This window comes from Dendrobates tinctorius, unplaced genomic scaffold, assembly GCF_039654945.1.
Source record: "Dendrobates tinctorius isolate UK_male_01 unplaced genomic scaffold, ASM3965494v1 ptg000014l, whole genome shotgun sequence".
Taxonomy (NCBI): domain Eukaryota; kingdom Metazoa; phylum Chordata; class Amphibia; order Anura; family Dendrobatidae; genus Dendrobates; species Dendrobates tinctorius.
In genome coordinates, this window is record NW_027361682.1 from 6,360,004 (window position 1) to 6,383,663 (window position 23,660).

At 47.6% G+C, this 23,660-nt stretch overlaps 1 protein-coding gene across 4 annotated transcripts in view; it reads right to left on the reverse strand.

Annotated features, from left to right (window-relative positions):
• LOC141073481 (uncharacterized) overlaps positions 1-23,660 on the reverse strand; it is a 349,087-nt gene that overhangs the window by 65,298 nt on the left and 260,129 nt on the right. Inside the window, exon 1 of one of the 4 annotated variants that reach the window (XM_073560736.1) lies at positions 12,100-12,210. The exons of 2 other annotated variants lie outside the window; for them this stretch is intronic. The gene's annotated coding sequence lies outside the window, so the exon portion shown is untranslated. Of the gene's footprint in view, positions 1-12,099; positions 12,211-23,660 lie in introns of those variants that run through there. One more of the 4 variants, XM_073560730.1, reaches the window with a different exon arrangement.

The following is a 23,660-nucleotide window of genomic DNA, read 5'->3' on the forward strand; positions in this document are numbered from 1 at the left end:
AATTCTGAGGTATTCAGAGCCATACTGTGTGCTCAGATCCAGCCAGATGCAGCCAAACTGATTGGTCGTCGTTTCATACTACAGATGGACAATGACCCAAAACACAAAGCCAAAGCAACCCAGGAGTTTATTAAAGCAAAGAAGTGGAATATTCTTGAATGGCCAAGTCAGTCACCTGATCTCAACCCAATTGAGCATGCATTTCACGTCTTAAAGACTAAACTTCAGACAGAAAGGCCCACAAACAAACAGCAACTGAAAACCACCGCAGTGAAGGCCTGGCAGAGCATCAAAAAGGAGGAAACACAGCGTCTGGTGATGTCCATGAGTTCAAGACTTCAGGCAGTCATTGCCAACAAAGGGTTTTCAACCAAGTACTAGAAATGAACATTTTATTTACAATTATTTAATTTGTCCATTTACTTTTGGTCCCTTTAAAAACAGGGTGGCACATGTTAAGGAGCTGAAACTCCTAAACCCTTCATCCAATTTTAATGTGGATACCCTCAAATGAAAGCTGAAAGTCTGAACTTCAACTGCATCTGAATTGTTTTGTTTAAAATTCATTGTGGTAATGTCTAGAACCAAAATTAGAAAAATGTTGTCTCTGTCCAAATATATATGGACCTAACTGTAAGTGTGGACACACTATTTGCACATGCTGTAAGTACTTGCAGAATACTAAACAGTTTTTATTGTCCGTAACAAATAAAACATATTGTATAGTTATATATATATCTCAACACCAAATGTAATACTATATATGTAGTCTATTTGATCACCTGCAACAATTGCAATATTCAAAATCTGGGCTGCAAAATTGACCCTTTCAAATTTAGAATTAGGAGACACTTATCTGATGCAGTCAATAAATTATTGTTTCAAAGTTCTGCAGTATCAAAACACTTGGCAACAGTGCATAAAGTGAATGTGTCTGCCTTTAAAATACAAGGCACAGAAAGGGTTAAACAACCATATAGAAGAGACGATAAGAAAAACCTCATTAACTGGGAAACATGGTGGCTGTATATCCTTAAAACATGATCACCAGGGGAAGACCTGATCTATCATTATGAGTAAGGACTTTGTACCTGTACACCTGAATCTCCTTTGTAATAGGTCAAACTGAGTCAGCTGACATCCTCATGCTATGACATAACATGCCTTTTTTTTAGTTTGTTCAGTGCAATGGCTAAGGACATGTATCCAAAATGCATCTGCCAGACTTCAATTTTAGAGGTGGTGGTGGTGGTTAAGGTTTGCTATGGATTATATATGCTCATAAACACTGGAATTTTTTAAAGGATCTGCCTGCTGCTGGAATAAATTTCTTCTCTAATCTCCCATTACCTTCCAACACGTATTCTCCGGTCCTCTAAAGACCTTCTTCACACTTGTACGCTCCTTACTAGTGATGAGCGAGTATACTCGTGGCTCGGGTGTGCTCTGAGTATTTTGGCGTGCTCGGAGATTTAGGTTTCGTCATCTCCGCTGCATGACTTGCGACTGCTAGACAGCCTGAATACATGTGTGGAATGCCTGTTTGTTAGGTAATTCCCACATGTATTGAGCCTGTCTACAAGTCGCAAATCATGCAGATGAGATGAGAAAAACTAAATCTCCGAGCACGCCAAAATACTCAGAGCACACCCGAGCAACGAGCATACTCGCTCATCACTATTCCTTACCCAATCGCCTCCAAGACTTCTCCCAAACAACCCCCAATCTCTGGAACTCCGTGCCCCAAAACATCCTATTATTCGCCAGTTTTGGAACCTTCAGACGGGACTCGAAAACACATCTCTTCAAATCAAGCTTACAACCTGCCATAACCCCAATACCACCTCACCACCAACATATTGTCTCCTTCCCCGCTACCTGGTAAACTGTAATCCCGGAAGGGCAGGACCCTCTCCCCTCTGTACTAGTCTGTTATTCTTAGCTTATTCACTGTAATTTATATTTGTATTTTGTATGTAAATTCCTTCTCATGTACAGCACCGTGGAATCAATGGTGATCTAAAAGTAAATAATATACTAATCCTTCGCTGCATGTACTAAGCGTAAAGGAAATTTTCAATACTTAGATGATGATGGCCCATCCCCAGGACAGGTCTTCTATATCAGACTGTGGTCTGACGCAGTTCCTGCGGCAGCTAGAAGTGAACAATATGGTATATGGATTCAGAACATCGAAGCTGCAGATCATATTCACAGCAATGGTAGACACTATTACATTGAAGATGCAAACATGCATACCTGTATGATAATATAAGATCTGGGGCAGGAAATATTTTATTTCTCTTATTTTACACTTTTTTAATCACTCCATAAAATCATTTGTCAATGTCACCAGAATGCTGCTGCCTGATACTTTTTCTCTACACTTAGGCTGTGTGCCCACGTTGCGTTTTTTCCGCGTGGAAACGCTTAAAAAACACTAACAAAATGTATTCCCATGCAGTCCGATGGGATTCCGCATTTGCTGTGCCTATGCTGCAGATTTATCCGCTGCGGAATCGCATAGCAGTAAAATCCGCAGCATGTCCATTAATTCTGCGGAATCGTGGTGATTCCGCCGCCATAGGATTGCATTGAAACACTCACTTTCCGCATGTGACTATTCCCACCATGCGTGAAGTGAGCGCTTCATGTGCGGATGGTACCCAGGGTCTGGAGGAGAGGAGACTCTCCTCCATGCTCTGGGTACCATATTCCTGTAAAAAAATAGAATTATAATAAAAAATAGGGATATACTTACCCTCTGTCAGCCCCCGGAGTCGTCCCGGCCCTCAATGGCACTGCCAGCAGCTTCCGTTCCCAGGGATGCATTTCATTCGCACAATGCATCCCTGGGAACGAAAGTTGCCGGCAGCGCCGATGAGGGCCGGGACGACTCCGGGGGCTGACAGAGGGTAAGTATATCCCTATTTTTTAAATTATTTTTAACATTCTATCTTTTACAATTGATGCTGCATAGACAGCATCAACACTAAAAAGTTGGTCACACTTGTCAAGCGCTATGCTTGACAAGTGTGACAAACCTGTCAATCACTTTTTCAAGCGATGCTTCAAATCACATGGAAAAGCGCAAGCATTCTGCAAGCTAAAAACGCTTGTGTTTTGTGGGAAAACGCATGCGAATTCCGTGTACGATTTACCCGCGGCGGGGAGTTGCAGAAATGCACAGCATTGTGCACAGTAAACTACAGACACTGTCAGGTCGGCGCCGTTATAAAATGATACCTTGGTTGATGAAATTCGTCTTGTGGTTGTTGATCTTTAGTTTCAGCGTTGCGTTATTAATATGCTCGTGCTCCGCAGCGGCCTGTGGGGGGGGTCTTCATGTGGTGCTCTGATTAGCTAATCATATGTATGGTCTGACAGGTCACTGATCCCTCACTTACCTGCCCCCTAGATTACATAATGAAATATATTATATACATTATATGTTGGGAAAAAAAATCCTCTTTTATGTATCTCTTAATTCCTAAAAAAAATAAAATTCAGTTTGAAAATGTTGCTGGCCGTGCCTGCACAGTAGCAGCTATTTTTTTTTTTATGAATAACATAAAAGAAAAGGATTACAGAAACATTATACGTGCGATCAGGCTGCAGCGCAGAAGCCGCCGGTGTCTGCCTGCATAAGAAGAATTTTTCCCCCCAAGATATCTATTTATATAATTGCCTTGTAATGTTCTCATTTCCTGTTCTGTCCAGATGTCACCGTATCCCAGAATTCCAAGCGGAGGAAGTTCACCGACCGCCATATTGGGACACCCAAGTGATGGGTGTCACAATATGGAAACTGCTGCTCGTACCAACCTATTGCGCGGTACCACCAGCGGAACACCGTCGCACCACACTCACTCACGCAGCCTCTTGCGTGGTACCAACAGCAGAAAATCGTCGCACTGCGCCTGTGCGAATTCTGCGCAGGCGCAGTGAATCATTCAGCTGATCGCAGCGGCAGATGGGCGACGTGTCTACAGTCAGAGAAAGCCGGTCACATTAAAGGGGTTTTCCCAGGAACGAAACTTCATTTTAAAAATTGTCTGTGTCTGAGCGTGTATGGAGCATACCACATCTCCTGGGCAGGGGAGGAAGCAATAGACAATACTGACATTACAGCAGGGGATCACAGAGGATTCATTTTGTGAAGTAAAATATTTCACTGACTGTTTTTAAACAATATTTTACCTCACAAAATGTATCCTCTGCGAACTCCTGCTGTAATGTCAGTATTGTCTTTTGCTTCCTCCCCTGCCCAGGAGATGTGGTATGTTCCGTACATGGTCAGACACAGGGGTGAGAGAGACAGAGCACAGGGGGGAGACAGCTCAAACAGGACAGCACATAAGGGGAAAACACAGCACTGGAAGGAGAGAGACAGCAGACAAGGGAGATAGCACATGGGGTAGACAGGTCAAAGTAGAGAGCACAGACAGGAGAAGTCAGCACATGGGGAAAGAGAGAGTGGACAGGTGGGTGAGCACATGGGGGGAGAGATTCTCAACGCTGCAAAGCCTGCCCCCATCGTGACATTACCGCCCTCCCGAAGACCCCCCCACAGGCCCGTCCTGAAGCATGAGCATATCATTAACTGGAAACTGAAAATAAAGATTAAACAACAACCACAAGACGGATTTCATCAACCAAGGTATCATTTTAATCAGTTTTAATCAGTATAACAGCGCCAACCTGACACTTTCTGTAGGTTACTGTACACAATACTGCTGACAGGTTCCCTTGTATATATCTACTTATTATTATATTGACACACATTTTTCTGTACATACTTATTATCGCGCCCCTTCTCTGTTCCAGACCTCTTGATTAGCTGCTATGGTGTGAATGCAGCGTCAGTCTGTCTGATTGTCTATTAACTCCTAATGCTTTTCTTTCGTCACGCAGCGTGTGCTCACCCTAGAGTAGCCTTGTCACAGACTCCTTGCTGATGTTTTCACTCTCAACCGCCAATCCCCTCATCCACATGACACATCTCGAAGGGTCAAATCAGCGCTTCACTGAACGCTGAACTCGGGAGCACTCGGATCGCTCCGCTTGAGCACCAGAACCAGCTGCGGGATCACAGGTATAGCTTTTTTTTCAGCTATTGGGCATCTGTCTCTACAAAAAACACCCCTCTTTTACACATTATTACAGCCCCCTTTGAGGAAGCTGAATGTGAAACGCGCGTCAATGAATCATAGAATCATAGAATGGTAGAGTTGGAAGGGACCTCCTGGGCCATCTGGTCCAACCCCCTGCTCAAAGCAGGATTCGCTAAATCATCCCAGTCAGATGTCTGTCCAGCCTCTGTTTGAAGACTTCCATTGAAGGAGAACTCACCACTTCTCGTGGCAGCCTGTTCCACTCATTGATCACTCTGTCAAAAAGTTTTTTCTAATATCTAATCTGTGTCTCCTCCCATTCAGTTTCATCCCATTGCTTCTAGTCTTTCCTTGTGCAAATGAGACCTCTGGTTTTAGTGCATGGTCATAGGATTCATTCCTGTGTGTATTTTGCAGTCTTGTTGTATATATACCTATTATACTTGTATTTCTTCTACTACTTTGCTATGTTCAGATGTGTGGTCTTCGCGCCTCTCTGATACCGTGATTTGCACTGCACTGACATATGCAAAATAGTTCAAAGCTAATATTTATATTATGGGATTGCAGTCACCGTCTTATCCTGTCTGTGTATCATGGAAGTGACCCCTTATTTTATATGTCTTCATGGATACGTTTTTTACAAGATGAATTATTAACCAGTGTCACTTCATGTGGTAATAACTACCGGAACGCTTCAATGGGTCCCACTGATTCTGAGATTGTTTTTTCATGACATACTGCATTTTATGACAGTGTTTAGACTGACTCCTAATGAAGAGAACCATAAATGGATAACAAATAATTTTATTTAGCCTATTAAAATACATAAAATGTTACCTGTATTTATTACAAACAAACATACCCCAGGGGAATGGCACAATACAGGAACACCCCCGGAAGAAGCAAGCGGGCAAAACGCGCGTTGGGGCGCGGGGTCAGCACTGTGGGCTGCAATCACCTCTTTTCCCTTTAGTAAGTACACCTCTCTTAAATCATTGGCACTTATGCGATTTGCAATATATTTATTGCGGTATAACTTTATTACATGTGGTCAATTATAGGAAAAAGGGCACTTTAGTAATTTAATGCCGTTGGCAAGTAATAATAAGACTTTTTGGGCCCTCGCTCCATATGTAAATTGACCTGTTTATTATTCCACTTTATATATGGTGTGCTCAAGGGAACTTTATGAACATCTTTTGAGGTTATTGTGTTCCTGTATTGTGCCATTCCCCTGGGGTATGTTTGTTTGTAATAAATACAGGTAGCATTTTATGTATTTTAATAGGCTAAATAAAATTATTTGTTATCCATTTATGGTTCTCTTCATTAGGAGTCAGTCTAAACACTGTCTTCTTGGTTTATGTACATTGTTAAGGAAGTGCCATTGCAGCATTGGTGGACTTTTTTGGGTTAATTTTATGACAGTGGTAAAGTTTGTTCAATACGACATGCGTTTATATGTGAAAATATGGAAATTTTGCGAAACATTTCAAAATTTCACAATTTTCAAACTTTTGATTTTTATGCCCTTAAATCAGAGAGTTATAGCACTCAAAAATAGTTAGTGCACAGCATTTCCCACGTTTACTTTATATATGCATCATTTTTTAAACATAACTTTTTTTGTTAGGAAGATAGAAGGGCTATAAGTTGATCAGCGAGTTCTCATTTTTCCAACAAATTACAATACGATTATTTTTGGGACCACATCACATTTGAAGCGACGTTTAGGGGTCTATATGACTGAAAGTAGTCAAAAGTGACACCACTCTAAAAACTGCATCCCTCAAAACCACATTAAAGACGTTTATTAACCTTTCAGGTGCGTGACAGCAATTAACCCCTTTACTCCCAAAGGTGGTTTGCATGTTAATTCCCGGGCCAATTTTTACAATTCTGACCACTGTCCCTTTATGAGGTAATAACTCTGGAACGCTTCCATGGATCCCGCTGATTCTGACTTTGTTTTCTCGTGACATATTGTACTTCATGTTAGTGGTAAAATTTCATTCATATAACTTGCGTTTATTTGTGAAAAAAATTGAAATTTGGCGAAAATTTCGCAATTTTCCAACTTTGAATTGTTATGCTCTTAAATCACAGAGATACGGCACACAAAAAACTTAATAAGTAACATTTCTCACGTTTACTTTACATCAGCACAATTTGGGAACCAAAATTTTTTTTGGTTAGGAAGTTATAAGGGCTAAGGCCTCTTTCACACATCCGGTTTAGGGTTCCGGCGGCGTGCGGCGAAAAGCCGTGCCGCCGGAACCGGCCTGTAGCGGTGACACCGGATGTGGATGCGTCGCCGGATGCGGCCTGGATAAAATTTAAAGGAGCCGCAGCATCGGGCGACGAGAGCCGCGCTGTAGAGACGGGAGCCGCAGCGATGAGAGCCATCTGGAGAGAACGGGGGTACGAGTAGTCAGACAAAGAAAGGTATGGAGAGAGAGTCTTGCGCTTGCCGGGCACCTGTGGGGTTAAATCACACAGTGTCCGGGCATGCGCACTTTAAAAAGCCGTTCCGGCGCTGCCAAAAACGTTGCAGGGAACGTTTTTTGCAGAAGCCGGACGGCGCATTTTTGCCGTATCCGGAAAGAACCTGGGCCGCCGCATGTACATCCGGCACGATGCGGCGATCATTACTTTCTATGTGACAAAACCGGATCCAGTTCCGGATCCGGTTTTCACACTTTTCGCCGCATCGTGCCGGATTAAAAAAGACGGATGTGTGAAAGTAGCCTAAAAGTTGACCAGCGATTTCTCATTTTTACAACACAATTTTATTTTTAGGACCACATCACATTTGAAGTCACTTTGAGGGGTCTAGATGATAGAAAATACCCAAAAGTGACACAATTCTAAAAACTGCACCTCTCAAGAAGTTTACTAACCCTTCATGTGCTTCACAGGAATTTTTTGAATGTTTAAAAAAATGAACATTTAACTTTTTTTCACAAAAAAAATTACTTCAGGTTCAATTTTTTTATTTTACCAAGGGTATCAGGAGAAATTGGGCTGGAAAAGATTGTGCAATTTGTCCTGAGTACGCTGATACCTGATATGTGGGGGGGAACCACTGTTTCGGTGCATGGCAGAGCTCGAAAGAGAAGGAGCGCCGTTTGACTTTTTCACTGCAAAATTGGCTGGAATTCAGATTGGACGCCATGCCACGTTTGGAGAGCCCCTGATGTACCTAAACAATGGAAACCCCCCACAAGTGACCCCATTTTGGAAACTAGACCCCCCAAGGAACTTATCTAGATATGTGGTGAGCACTTTGAACCCCCAAGGGATTCACAGAAGTTTATAACGTACAGCCGTACAATTAAAAAAATCATATTTTTTCCACAAAAATGATCTTTTCACCCCCAATTGTTAGTAACAGGACCCCAAAAGTTATTGTTCAATTTGTCCTGAGTATGCTGATACCCCATATATGGGGGTAAACCACTATTTGGGCACATGTCAGAGCTCGGAAGGGAAGCAGCGCCATTTAACTTTTTTGGCTGGAATTGAGATCGGACGCCATGTTGCCAAAACTGATGTGCCAAAACAGTGGAAACCCCCCAATTCTAACTCTAACCCTAGCCCTAATGGGAAAAAGGAAATAAATAAATAAAAAAAAAAATTATTTTATTTTTCCCTAACTAAGGCTAGTTTCACATTTGCGCTTTATAGCGCAGCGACGGCCTGCGCACGGCCGCCGCTAAGCCCCGCCCCCTGCCCGCCCCATCCGATCATCGCCGCCTACTAGCGCACATGGGTGCTTGCGATCTGCGCACCCTATCTTTAGCATAGGGTGCGCAGATCGTGCGCTGGACGTGCGCTAGCAGGATTTTGCCATGCGCTGCGCACTTTTGAAGGTGCGCCCGTGTGCGCCGAACGCAGCATGCCGTCGCTGCGCTATAAAGTGCAAATGTGAAACTAGCCTAAAGGGGTGATAACGGGTGGTTTGATTTACTATTTATGGCGGTTTTTATTTTTGGCAGCTGTCATATGCTAAAAGACGCTTTTTATTGCAAAAATAGTTTTTGCATCACCACATTTTGAGAGCTATAATTTTTCCGTATTTTGACCCACTGATCATGTGAGGTCTTATTCTTTGCGGGACAAGTTGACGTTTTTATTGGTACCATTTTCAGGCACGTGACATTTTTTGATAGCTTTTTATTCCGATTTTTGGGACGCAGAATTAACAAAAACCAGCGTTTCATGAATTTCTTTTGGGGGGGCATTTACACCGTTCCGCGTGCGGTAAAATTGATAAGGCGCTTTTATTCTTCGGGTCGGTACGGTTACAGCGATACCTCATTTATGTCATTTTTTTATGTTTTGGCGGTTTTATGCAATGAAAACTATTTTATATAAAAAAATATTTTTGCATCGCTTTATTCTGCGAGCTATAACTTTTTTATTTTTTAGCTGATGATGCTGTGTGGCGGCTCGCTTTTTGCGGGACGAGATGACGTTTTCAGCGGTACCATGGATATTTATATGCATCTTTTTGATCGCGCGTTATTGCACTTTTTGTTCGGCAGTATGATAATAAATCATTATTTTTTGCTTCGTTTTTTATTTTTTAAGGGGTTCGCTAAAGGGGTTAACTAATAGGACAGTTTTATAGGGTGGGTCATTACGGATGCGGCGATACCAAATATGTGTACTTTTATTGTTTTTTTCTTTTTTATTTTCAAAAAAATTAATTTATTAGGGAATATTTTTTTTTAAATATATTTAGCTATTTCTTAAAGTTATTTTTACACTTTTTTTTTTTTTTTTTTTTACTTTATTATAATGTCCCATGGGGGACATCACTGTCCTGTGACAGATCGCTGTCACATCACAGATCTGTCACATCACAGATCGCTGTGACAGATCAGAGATCTGTCACAGGCACTGCTGCAGGCTTCCTCATGCCTGCGCTCATATTGGATCCGGGGACCTGCAGGGAAAACTACTGTTTGGGCGCATGACAGGGCCCTTGAAAGGAAGGAGCAGTGTTTGACTTTTGGAAAGCAAACATGGTTGGAATAGAGAGTGGACGCCATGTCACGTTTGGAGAGCCCCTGATGTGCCTAAACAGTGGTAACCGTCCACAAATGACCCCATTTTGGAAACTAGACGCCTGTAGGAATTTATTTTTACGTGTGGTGCTTTTAACCCACAGGTGCTCCACAGAATTTTACAACGTTGAACTGTGAAAATGAAAAATTCCGATTTTTCTAGCAAAAAATTTGTGGACAGGGTTATCTCCGGTCACTAGGCAAGTTCCCATGGTCAGCTGACCACGAGAACTGCAGTGCATGTGACCGCCAGTGACCGAGCTATCTTTGGCCATCATCTTCAAGCGCCGCTGTGTCTGGGTGTCAGGTTGATGGCGGCATAATGGTACTGTTCATCCACAGGAATCCAGATGTAGCAAAGCTGGACTCGTCATGGGACAGTATGAATAGGCTCTCGGCGGACAGGTAAGGATATTGTTGTTTTTTTATTTTATTTCTCTTCCAGGAGATTGAGGGCGTCGGTGGAGTAGGCGATGCAGTAAGTATGGTTTTGTGTCATTATTTCAATTAAAGGACTTTATTCTGGCTGTGTCTTTATTTACCATGTAACTATAGGCTTAGTAATGGATAGGTGTCTTATAGACGCTTCTCCATTCCTAAGCCATGGGCTTGATGTCACCTGACAATACAAAGGTGACATCACCTCCACAAATATTACCCCACTTGCCACCGCTACAGGACAAGTAGGAAGAGCCGGGCAAAGTGCCACAATTGGCACATCTGTGGATGTGTCAATTGTGGGGTGGCCGCGGACAGCTATTTTTAGGCTGGTGAAGGCCAAAATCCATGGGCCTCACCAGCCTGAGAATACCAGGCTGCAGCTGTCTGCTTTTTCCTTGGCTGGTTAACAAAAATAGGGGGAACCCCATGCTACTTTTTTTGGAGGGGATCCCACAATTTTTGCTAACCATCCAAGGTAAGCAGACTGCTGTGGCCTGGTATTATCAGGGTGGTAAGGTTCACGAATAATGGATCCTTACCAACCTGAAATGCCAATCCCAGTAGTCTGCTTTACTCTGGCTGGTTAACAAATATAGGGGGACGCTACGCTAATTTTTTTTAATTATTTATTAAAAAAGGGGAGGACGCTCTCTCTCTGTGCTTTCCTCCACTTCCTGTGTCGTGTCACAAGATTCCCCATTATGTAAATTAGTACACATGCGTAGTAAGCTATGTTCCTGCTGTTATATGTATGTGACTAGGAAGATAATGCGGTTTTACCGCATCTAAGGGTAGGTTCCCACGGGCAGAAACTGGCAGCGCTATGGACACAGCACATGTCCGCTCCCTCCAAATCGCTGCCGGCTTTTAAACCGTGCGAAATCACCACATACTATACATAGACTGCGATATTTATTTTGCGGAGGCTGAGCGTCTCCACAATAGACATGCTGCGGTCTAGAAAGAGGCGCCACATGTGCGTATATACAGCGGGAACCCGGAGGCGTCCCTGCACGCAGAGTGGAGATGGCATTTCATGAAATCCCCTCCACTGCGCTGTAACATCTGGCCCCTGCCGATTGGATGCTGCAGCTGTACACATCGTCCAACCCGCAGCGTTTACCGATGATTGGGAACATGCCCCAATACAGCTGCAAACAGGAAGTCACGTGTTATACCTCCCAGAAGCCAACATTCACTGAGCTTTATTTCAAGTGACAAAAAAACACATGCAATGAAAAAACGCATCAAAAACGCAGATTTCACCTGCGCCAAATACTGAGCCAATCCTGATCGTGTGCAGACCCTTAGAGGGTTAAATGCCAGGGGCAGGGTGGGACGCTCCTGGCAGAGTCCGGTCTCAGAGGTCATGGAAGCTGAACACCCGCTGGTGATCGCGCACACTCGCCCTTCCGCCCATTAGGGTGTAGTCCTGTTCCCCCATCACAGACTCCCTGCCCCCTCATTACCTGTCACCAGCGCAGACTCTTCTCTCACATGGAGCAAAATGGAGACTGGCTCCTCCCCTCCATGGGACTGATCACATGACTGTGACATCACCACAGGTCCTGTGCGCACAGAACAAGCATTTGGTTGCACCTCCTAGAGTGGAGTTGATTTTTTGAGGCTCTCACTGGAGCCTCGCTGCAGGCAGCTCAGCGCTGACAGGACAGAATGGAGTAGGCTCCAGGTTTCTCACAGTCTCCAATCTAGTCCCCTGATTTGGCTTTTAATTTTTTTTTCTGGAATGGCTGCAGGTTATAATGGCACAGACTCACAGGTCAGACAGGAAGGGTCTTTCCTCTGCTCTAGAGTTTATGGATTTGAGCAAAATTCTTTTTTTCCTGATTTATAAATCTTACATTTTTATTGTCACTTTTTGTAATATAACTAACTAGCTGAAGAACCCGGCGCTGCCCGGGCATAGTAACTAACTACGGTTAGTTATAACAAATTATAATGATTATCTCTATAAAGCTGAGTGTAGAGCCCCGCCCACTCCGCATAGCCACATTCACTATAATATCCCACATCATCCCGTCAGCCAGAGCCACCGGACTACTACCCCTAATATCCCACATCATCCCGTCAGCCAGAGCCACTGGACTACTACCCCTAATATCCCACATCATCCCGTCAGACAGAGCCACCGGACTACTACCCCTAATATCCCACATCATCCCGTCAGACAGAGCCACCGGACTACTACCCCTAATATCCCACATCATCCCGTCAGACAGAGCCACCGGACTACTACCCCTAATACCCCACATCATCCCCTCACCCAGAGCCACCAGACTACTACCCCTAATATCCCACATCCCATCAGAGCTACCGGACTACTACCACTAATATCCCACATCATCCCGTCAGCCAGAGCCACCGGACTACTACCCCTAATATCCCACATCATCCCGTCAGAGCCACCGGACTACCACCCCTAATATCCCACATCATCCCGTCACAGCCGCCGGACTACTACCCCTAATATCCCACATCATCCCGTCAGACAGAGCCACCGGACTACTACCCCTAATACCCCACATCATCCCGTCAGCCATAGCTACCGGACTACTACCCCTAATATCCCACATCATCCCGTCAGACAGAGCCACCGGACTACTACCCCTAATACCCCACATCATCCCCTCACCCAGAGCCACCAGACTACTACCCCTAATATCCCACATCCCATCAGAGCTACCGGACTACTACCACTAATATCCCACATCATCCCGTCAGCCAGAGCCACCGGACTACTACCCCTAATATCCCACATCATCCCGTCAGAGCCACCGGACTACTACCCCTAATATCCCACATCATCCCGTCACAGCCGCCGGACTAATACCCCTAATATCCCACATCATCCCGTCAGACAGAGCCACCGGACTACTACCCCTAATACCCCACATCATCCCCTCACCCAGAGCCACCAGACTACTGCCCCTAATATCCCACATTATCCCGTCAGAGCTACCGGACTACTACCACTAATATCCCACATCATCCCGTCAGACAGAGCCACCGGACTACTACCCCTAATACCCCACATCATCCCGTCAGCCATAGCTACCGGACTACTACCCCTAATATCCCACATCATCCCGTTAGCCAGAGCCACCGGACTACTACCACTAATATCCCACATCATCCCGTCAGCCAGAGCCACTGGACTACTACCCCTAACATCCCAGATCATCTCGTTAAAGCCACTGGACTACTACCCCTAATATCCCACATCATGCCTTTAGCCAGAGCCACCGGACAACTATCACTAATATTCCACATCATTCCGTCACAGCCGCAGGACTACCACCCCTAATATCCCACATCATTCCGTCAGAGCCACCGGACTATTACCCCTAATATCTTACATCATCCCGTCAGCCAGAGCCATCGGACTACTACCCCTAATATCCCACATCATCCCGTCAGCCAGAGCCACCGGACTACTACCCCTAATATCCCACATCATCCCGTCAGCCAGAGCCATCGGACTACCACCCCTAATATCCCACATCATCCCATCAGCCAGAGCCACCGGACTACTACCCCCAATATCCCACATCATCCCGTCAGCCTGGGGTTAGAACCAGAGTGCTAAGTGGAACGGTGCTAACTTCCATACCGGGGATCCCGTTAAGAGAGGCCTGGGGTCAAAACCAAAGCACTGGATGGATTTGCCCTGACTTCCATACCAATTATCCCATTAATAGAGGCCTGGGGTCAGTACCAGAGCATTTGAAGGCAATTACCCTGACTTCCATACCAGGGATCCCTTTAAAAGAGGCCTGGCGTCAGAGCCAAAGCGCTGGATGTATTTGCACAGACTTCCATACCAATGATCCCTTTAAGAGAGGCCTGGGGTCAGAATCTGAGCGCTGAGGGATTTACCCTAAGGCCGGGATCACACTTGCGATTTAAACGGCCGAGTCTCGCATGGTAATACACGGCGCTGCCGCCGGGACTCAGGAGCGGGGCTTGCGGCCGCATAGCAATACATGGAGCTGCACGCCCCGCTCCTGAGTCCCGGCGGCAGCGCCGTGTATTACCATGCGAGACTCGGCCGTTTAAATCGCAAGTGTGATCCCGGCCTAACTTCCATACCGGAGATCCCTTTAAGAGAGGCATGGGATCAGTACCAAAGCGCAGAGTGGATTTGCCCTCACTTCCATACCGGGGATCCCTTTAAGAGGGGCCTGGGGTCAGAACCAGAGTGCTTAGGGGAATTGCCCTAACTTCCATACCAATGATCCCTTTAAGAGGGAAGATGTGCCTATGGGATGGAGGATGGGTATATGGGCACTGGAGGGGGTGATTCATTTCTGTCATGTGCTCGCTGCTCCTTTCTGGGGGCAGACAATGGCTGGGAGCTTACGTTCCCGGGGTTGCTAGATTTCTCCCACCCTGTCAGTGTCTGCTGAGGTTTTGTCGTGGAGTGAGAAAACTGTTGCTCATTGCAACCAATCACAGCTCAGCTTCTTTTAAACATCACTGGTGAAATGAAAGATGCTTAGTGATTGGTTGCAAGGAAAACTGTTGCTCATGGCAACCAATCACAGCTCAGCTTCTTTTAAACAGCTCTGGTAAAATGAAAGATGCTTCGTTATTGGTTGGTGATACACACATACATACATTCAGTTTTATATATAGAGATTCCGCTCAGCGCTGATTGTTCAGTGTCACCAGAATGTGACGTGTCCCGTCTGTCACCGTCCTGTCCGCAGCCGCGACATTGTGAGGAGTGGGCGGAGCTTCACGGGGAGAAAGCGCGCGCCACCGACAGGCATCATAGCAGAGCGCAACCGACAGCCATCATAAAAGAGCACAACGGACGCTAAGTGTATGGGCTGACAAACATTTCCCCCTGGGGGGTACACATCAACATACTGTGTAAACATTTTTTTTTAAAGGCATCAAAACACCCTTTTAGTAGGCTGTTGCATCATGGAACACGGTCACCCTGGTGATCTAGTGGTGGTGGAGGATGAGGATAAGGAGTAGGATAACACCAAATAGCCCAAATCAAGAAGCGTATACCAATGTGTGGGTGTGAAAAGGTGTATGGGAATACACCTCCCAAAAAAGACTCTGTATTGGAGGTTATGTTTCACCGTCATCATTCGGTGGATGCGCTTATCAGTTATAATGCCACCAGCGGCACTAAAAACCCACTCTGACAAAACGCTAGCGGCAAGGCAGGCCAGGACCTCCAAGGGGTAGAGAGTCAGTGCATGCCACGTTTCCAGCTTGGATACCTGATAATTAAAAGGCACAGAGGAATCAAGGTGGACGTTGGTACGGTCAGCAAGGTACTCCCTCAGCATCTTCCAAAACTTTGCACTCCTTGTGAGAGTACGCCACGCCGCTGGACCAGGGCGATGGGAAGGTCTGAGAAAACTCTCACAGAACTTTGCCAGTGTTCCCCTGCCTCTGCTGGATTGGAGTTATGTCTCTCTCACCTGTACTCCTTGGTTGTCCAACAAACTGTGACCTCTGCCGCCAGCGTTTTCAGATGGGAATTTTTTTAATAATTCCACAACAATGGCCCTCAGATACTGCAACATTTTAGTACACCTATCTGCCTCTGGAAGAAGAGATTGAAATTTCTCCTTGTAGCAAGGGTCTAGAAGTGTCACCAACCAGAAATGAGTGTCACCAAAAATTTTGATAATGAGAGGGTCATGGGAAAGGCAGCGCAACATAAAGTCAGTCATGCATGCCAGACTACAAGCCTCACCAACAGGACTGACCATGCTGTCCTCCTCCCTGTCCTCAGGGCATCCATGCTGAACAGACGGTATGACAGTTGTGCTTGTAGTACTGTCTATAGCGCATAAAAGTAGCTACTGTTCTACCTCCTCTTTCTCACTGTCAACCAATCCACATTGGGATGACATGAGGCTGGGCTGTGTGTAATCACCCTGTGTAACGCTCGTGCCCAGACTGGATGGCGCGAGCGTGGGATTGTGGCCCCACTACGCCACAACCAGACTACCCTGGAAGAGGTGTGACTAAGCAGCTACCTTGGTGTTCACTGAAGCCTCTGATGATGAGGTCAAGCTTGTGCGGCAGGTAGCTGCCAGGTACCACTCCAGGGTGGAGTCTGGCTGTAGCAGCTGATCCCACTGAGGGACTGAACACTAATAGCAGGTGCGGGCAAGTACAGACAAGCTCGGCTGACACTCTTGGCAGGCAGGCGGGCATGGCTTGCATTCTGGCAGGCAGGCACGGCTGGCACTCAGGCAGGCATAGCTGGCACTCTGGTAGGCAGGAGGGCACAGCTGGCAGGCTGGCACAGCTCGAATTAGAGGGACAGGAACTGATTTGGAAGGGACAAAAACACGGGCAGGTATGAGTGGTATATGGGGACAGGAAGTCAGGCAGCAAGCAATGACATGAGGCCCAGAGCATGGAGCCGACAGAGGACAAAACCCACAGCATGGCCCAGAGTGGTGAGTAAGATGGGAGATGGGAAGCCATGCAGTGATTCCAGCAGGGATGTTACACCTGCAATGCATCCTCTTTCATAGTAAGCAGAGAGCTTTTCAGAATGCAGAGAAGCGGGATGGTGATGCTAATTTTGGCATTATCGCTGATCACCATCTTGGTGGAGTACTCAAAGTTTTGTAGGATGGTACATATGTCAGACATCCATGTCCACTCTTGAGGTCTTATGTGTGGAGTCTGAACTGAATACCGACAGCCTTGTTGATGCTGGTAGTCAACAACTGCCTTCTGCTCACAAATCCTTTCCAACATATGCAGTGTAGAGTTCCAATGCGTGGGGACATCACACACCAGTCGGCGAGCCGGGAGGTTCAAACGCTGCTGAAGCATGGCAATGGCGTCTGAAGCTGTAGCTGACTCTCTAAAATGGGCACACAGGCGGCGTACTTTCACAAACAGATCTGGCTGCTCCGGGGAGCTTTTGAGAAGCCATTGAACAACGAGGTTAAGCACATCGACCAGGCATGGTACGTGTGTGACCTTGTCTCGCCTCAGAGCCGCCACCAGGTTCCGGCCATTGTCACACAGGACCATGCCTGGCTGTAGGTTCAGCAGTGTCAGACATAAATCTGCCTGCTCTTTCAGAGCTGTCCACAACTCTTCACCATTGCGCGGTTTGTCACTTAAGTATATTAGCTTCAGCAGAGCCTGTTGCCGCTTGGCTGAGGCAGTGCTGCAGTGCTTCCAGCTAGTGACTGATGTGCTCATTGTGAAGATGGAGGCTGAAGAGGAGGAGGAGGTGCAGGAGCTGTAGACTGTGGGGGAAACCCTGATTGATGTAGCGCCCCCAATCTTCGGCGTCTGGAGGACATGTTCCATCCCAAGGTCCAACTGGGTCCCAGCTTCCACTATGTTAACCCAATGTTCCATCAGTGAGATTTACCGTCCCTGCCCACAAGCACTTGTCCACGTGTCCGTGGTTAGATGGACTTTTCCAGTAACAGCATTGTTGAGGGCATGGGTAATGTTGTGGGAAACGTTCTTGTGTAATGCCGGGATGGCACACCAGGAGTAATAGTGGCGGAGGGGGACCGAGTACCTTGGGATGGATGCCGCCATCAGGTTGCGGAAAGCTTCCATCTCCACGAGCCTAAAAGGCATCATTTTGAGCGCAAGCAGACGAGAAATGTGTGAATTTAGTACTGTGGCCTGTAGGGCATTGGCTGTGTATTTCCGCTTGCTTTCCAGTGACTGGTGTATGGACAATTGAAGGCTGCGCTGGGACAAGGACGTGTACCTGCTTGATGATGGTGCTAGTTGGGGCAGTAGGCATCTTCGCATGCACCTTGGACAGGGGATTGGCTTGCACGCACAACAGTGGAAGAAGCAGTGGTGTGACCCACAGTCACTGTGCCTGGAGCATGGGGTTCGGCCCACAAAATCGGGTGCTTTGCTGCCATGTGCCTGATCATGATGGTGGTGGTCAGGCTGGTAGTTTTGCCACCCCTGCTGATGCGGGCATGGCAGGTGGTGCAAATGGCCTGTTTGGGGTTATCGGCAGAGTCTTTAAAAAACATCCAGACTCTGGAAAACCTAACAGTTGTACTGCCAACTTCCGTCGTGTTGGTGTTACGAAGAACAGTTGCCCACCTTCTGTCTTCGGCCACCACACTGTTTCTTCCTACCTGTTGGAGTGCTAAGGCTCCCTCCCCCTGTGTGCTGCTGTCCTCGCTCTACATGTTCTCCTGCCAGGTTGGGTCAGTTACTATGTCATCCACCACCTCGTCTTCCACTTCCGCACTCTGCTCCTCCTCCTGACTTTCTGGCAATTATGTTTCATCTTCGTCCACCTCTTGTGACACGTTCCCACCATCGCCTTCATATGATCGTGGCTGCTCAAATATTTGGGCATCGCTACATGCGATCTCATCTTGCCCCGCTTCAAGTGGACCGGGGCGAGTGTCACGCCTCCTGTCACGCCACGCTCACCTGGGGTTGGGACCTCGGTCCCGATGTCATCTCTTCCGGATCTGCGGCCGCTCCGGGGGTCCCGCCAGGTGCGCACGTACTTAGGTTCATGTTTTCTCCATGTTCTGTGTGCGCACGCGCGCTCTTCTCAGCTCTGTCTCCAGGTCCGTCCTCTCTATGGTATTGGAGGACTTGACCCGGAAGCCCTAGTGATCATGTGCTATATCAGGCTACCTCTTCCTATGGGAGGTGCCTGATTATTGTTGTACTTCCTGACTTGGTCTGCCATGTCCCTGCCTGGCTGTGCGCTGTATTCGGGTCCTCTGCCTTATACTCTGCTGTGCCTCTTGGCACACGCGCTGAACCTGCACTCTGCCTTGTGCTCAGTTGTGCCTCCTGGCACACACTCTGATCCTGTGCTCTGTCTTATACTCAGTTGTGCCTCCTGGCACACACTCTGATCCTGTGCTCTGTGTTATACTCAGTTGTGCCTCCTGGCAAGCACTCTGATCCTGTGCTCTGTCTTATACTCAGATGTGCCTCTTGGCCCACGCTCTGATCCTGTACTCTGTCTTATGCTCAGTTGTGCCAACTGGCACACACTCTGTTCCTGTACTCTGTTACACCTCCTGGCGCACCTGCTGCCTAACTCAGTACTCTGACATGCTCCTTTGCACGCAACCTGCTTTGCTCACACCCGGACGTACTAGTCACTGCACGCCATATGTGCTCTCGTATACCCGTCTTGCACTATCCTGTATCTAGCGCACTTCCATGTACACGCGTTGTGGTCCCGAGTACACCCTGTACCGTCCTGAACACCGCATGTCCCTGTGTCCACGCTTTACACGTTCCTGCAGACACACTCATTCGTGTCTCCTGTGAGCCGGCCACCTGGTGCCAGCAGTCGTGGTACCTTACCCCCTTGGGCTTGCCCCTGACCCTCCCTGTATAGGGGGTGGTCCTCACTAGGTCAGCTCGCCCTGGGAGGGTTGGTGCCATGACCCAGAGGGTCCACTTCAGGAGTCGTCACAGTATAATCAGGCCATGGACCCCGCTGGTACCGCGGCTCCCGTCCAAAAGGAGCTGGTGTTCCTCCGGGAAAACCAGACTAGGATTATGTCATTTCTTAAGTCCATGGAGTCCCGTTTATCTGCCTTACAGTCCCCTGACCCTGGGAATGTTTCCCAGTTGGCCAGCCTCCAGCAAGAACTCACATCAACGCGACACCCAGACCCATATCCTCAACTATGTGGCGTCGGTAGATAATCAGCTCCTTTCCATACAATCCGTTTCTGCCCAGTCCTCGGCTCCACACCTGCTGCCGCGCTTATGCAAGCCACCCCGATATAGTGGTGACCCTAAGTTTTGTCGAGGATTTCTGAACAAATGCCAGTTACATTTTGAATTTTTTCCGCAGCACTATCCCACCGAGCGTGCCAAAATTGCCTTTATTGTTTCCCACTTAGAGGGGGAGGCGTTAGCATGGGTGAATCCCCTCTGGGAACATAACGATCCTCTCGTCTCTCAGCTTTCCACCTTTTTGGACAACTTTTGCAAGGTGTTCGACGAGCCGGGTCATCTGGCTTCCACCACCGAGTCCCTCTTTAACCTCCATCAGGGTACCCTATCGGTGGGACAGTATGCCCTCCGTTTTCGTACCTTGTCCTCCGAACTCGGTTGGAACAACGAGGCCCTCGTGGGGGTCTTTTGGCGTGGTCTGTCTGGTCGGATCAAAGATGAACTGGCAGGACGGGATACTCCCACCTCTTTAGAGGATCTGATCTCTCTGGTGACACGCATAGACCTGCGGTTCCAGGAGCGTGCCCGTGAATCAGCCAGAGAGAGAAGGCCTTCCCGCCTCCCGTCGACAACCCGCAGACCTCTCCACTCGCAGCTCGTGCCTTCTGCGACCTCCGTTTCAGAGCCTACGGAGGTGGACCGTGGCAAGTCGGTCGAACAGCGTCGCGAGGAGAGGCTTACTCTTGGTCTCTGCCTTTACTGTGGGACTTCCTCTCTCCTCCTTCGTTCTTGTCCCAAGAAGCCGGGAAACTTCTCTGCCTAGGATTGTTGGGAGAGGCCTCTCTTGGTGTACGTGACTCCTCTCCCTCCCTGGTCGTGTCCGTGTTACTGAATCTTGGTACCAAGCGTTATTCAGAGGAGGCTTTTCTGGATTCCGGCGCGGATGGGAATTTTATCACACTCGAGGCGGTTAAAAAATACTGGATTCCTGTCAGATCCCTGGAGACTCCTCAATCGATAGTTTCGGTCAATGGTACATTCTTGCAGGAGATCGTTACCCAGGCCACCGAAGAGATCGAGCTGCAGGTCGGAGCCCTGCACCGGGAGAAGATCTCCTTCCACGTCATGTCTACTATGTCTCACACGCTCGTTCTAGGTCTCCCTTGGCTACGGACTCATGAGCCAACCCTGGACTAGCGGTCGGGCGATATACTCCGCTGGGGACCGTTCTGTCAGGAGAAGTGCCTGTTGCCCGTCCAGCCGATGAAATCTGCCTGTCCGTCCTCGGCACCTACGGGTTTGCCGTCGGCTTACTGGTCCTTTGCAGACGTCTTCGACAAGAAGGAGGCCTAGACTCTGCCCCTCCATTGGCCATACGACTGTCCGATTGATCTCGTTCCTGGTTCTACGCCACCTAGGGGTAGAATATATCCGCTATCCCCTGCTGAAACCCAAGCGATGTCTGAGTAAATCCAGGAGAACCTTGCTAGAGGTTTTATCCATAAGTCCTCCTCACCCGCAGGAGCGGGGTTTTTCTTTGTCAAAAAGAAGGACGGCTCCCTCCGTCCCTGCATAGACTACCGAGGGCTGAACGATATCACGGTCAAGAACAAGTACCCATTGCCATTGATCCCGGAGCTCTTCGACCGGCTTAGAGGAGCTTGAATTTTCACCAAACTGGATCTTCGTGGAGCCTACAACTTGATCCTCATTCGTTCCGGTGATGAGTGGAAGATCGCCTTTAACACCCGAGATGGTCACTACGAGTACTTGGTCATTCCCTTCGGCCTCTGCAATGCCCCAGCGGTGTTCCAGGAGATCGTGAATGACGTCTTCCGGGATATGCTGTACTCCTGCGTGGTAGTCAATTTGGATGACATCCTCGTTTTTTCTCCAGACCTCTCCGCCCACAGAAAGAACGTGCGTCAAGTCCTCCAGCGCCTGATGGAGAACCGCCTTTCTATCAAGCTCGAGAAATGTGCCTTCAAGCAAACATCCCTGCCATTCTTGGGGTACATTATCTCAGATTCTGGTCTATGCATGGATCCGGCAAAGGTGTCCCCCGTCCTCGATTGGCCACGGCCCCATGGGGTGAAGGCAATCCAACGCTTCCTTGGTTTTGCGAACTACTACCGACAGTTCGTTCCCCATTTCTCTTCGTTGGTTCGCCCCATCTCGTCCCTTATCCGCAAAGGAGCTAACCCAAAGGCTTGGCCCTCTGAGGCTGAAGAGGCCTTTCAGTCGTTGAAACAAGCCTTCGCCTCAGCTCCGGCGCTTCATCGACCTGAGGTTAGTAGATCTTTCAATCTCGAGGTGGACGCATCCTCTACCGGGGCTGGCGCAGTCATTCTGCAGAAATCTTCTTCTGGACGTTTTGTCACCTGTGGCTTCTTTTCTAAAGTATTTTCCTCCACTGAGCAGAACTACTCCATTGGCAACAAAGAGCTATTGGCCATTAAACTGGCCTTGGAGGACTGGAGGTACTTACTGGAAGGTGCCATACATCCGTTCAAGATCTTCCATAAGAACCTGGCGTACATCCAGTCCGCACAGAGGCTCAATCCTCGGCAAGCCAGGTGGTCCTTATTCTTCACCCGCTTTGACTTTGAACTACATTTTCGGCCCGGCAATAAAAACGTTAGAGCGGATGCGTTGTCAAGATCATTCCTGTCGTCAGATGCAGAAGAAGAACCTTCTCATATCATTGACCCGTCCAAAGTAATTACCGTGGCTCCTATCAAGTTAACCACGTTACCTCCGGGAAGAACCTTTGTGGCTGAGAATAACCGAAAACGAGTCTTAAACTGGGGACATTCGTCCAAGATTGCCGGCCACGTTGGTGTCAAAAAGACTTTGGGCTTAATCTCTCGCTATTATTGGTGGTCTTCTCTCTCCCAGGACGTTAAAGACTTTGTGGCATCTTGCTCTTCCTGTGCCCAGAACAAGATACCCAGACAACCACCCTATGGTCTTCTGCTCCCGCTTCCCATTCCGTCGGCTCCATGGCAGCACATAGCCATGGATTTCATTACTGATCTGCCTCGTTCTTCCGGTTGTACTCTGGTCTTAGTGGTTGTAGACTGATTCTCAAAGATGGCCCACTTCATTCCTCTTCCCGGACTACCCTCTGCTCCTAACTTGGCGAAGATCTTCATTTCTCATATCTTCAGAATTCACGGCTTCCCTCGGCACATCGTGTCGGACAGAAGGGTCCAATTCACCTCCCGGTTCTGGAGAGCTCTATGCGGACTCATGAAAGTGTCATTGGATTTCTCTTCCACCTATCACCCCCAAACCAATGGGCAGGTGGAACGTACCAACCAGATCCTTACATCCTACCTCTGGCACTTTTCAAATGCTCATCAGA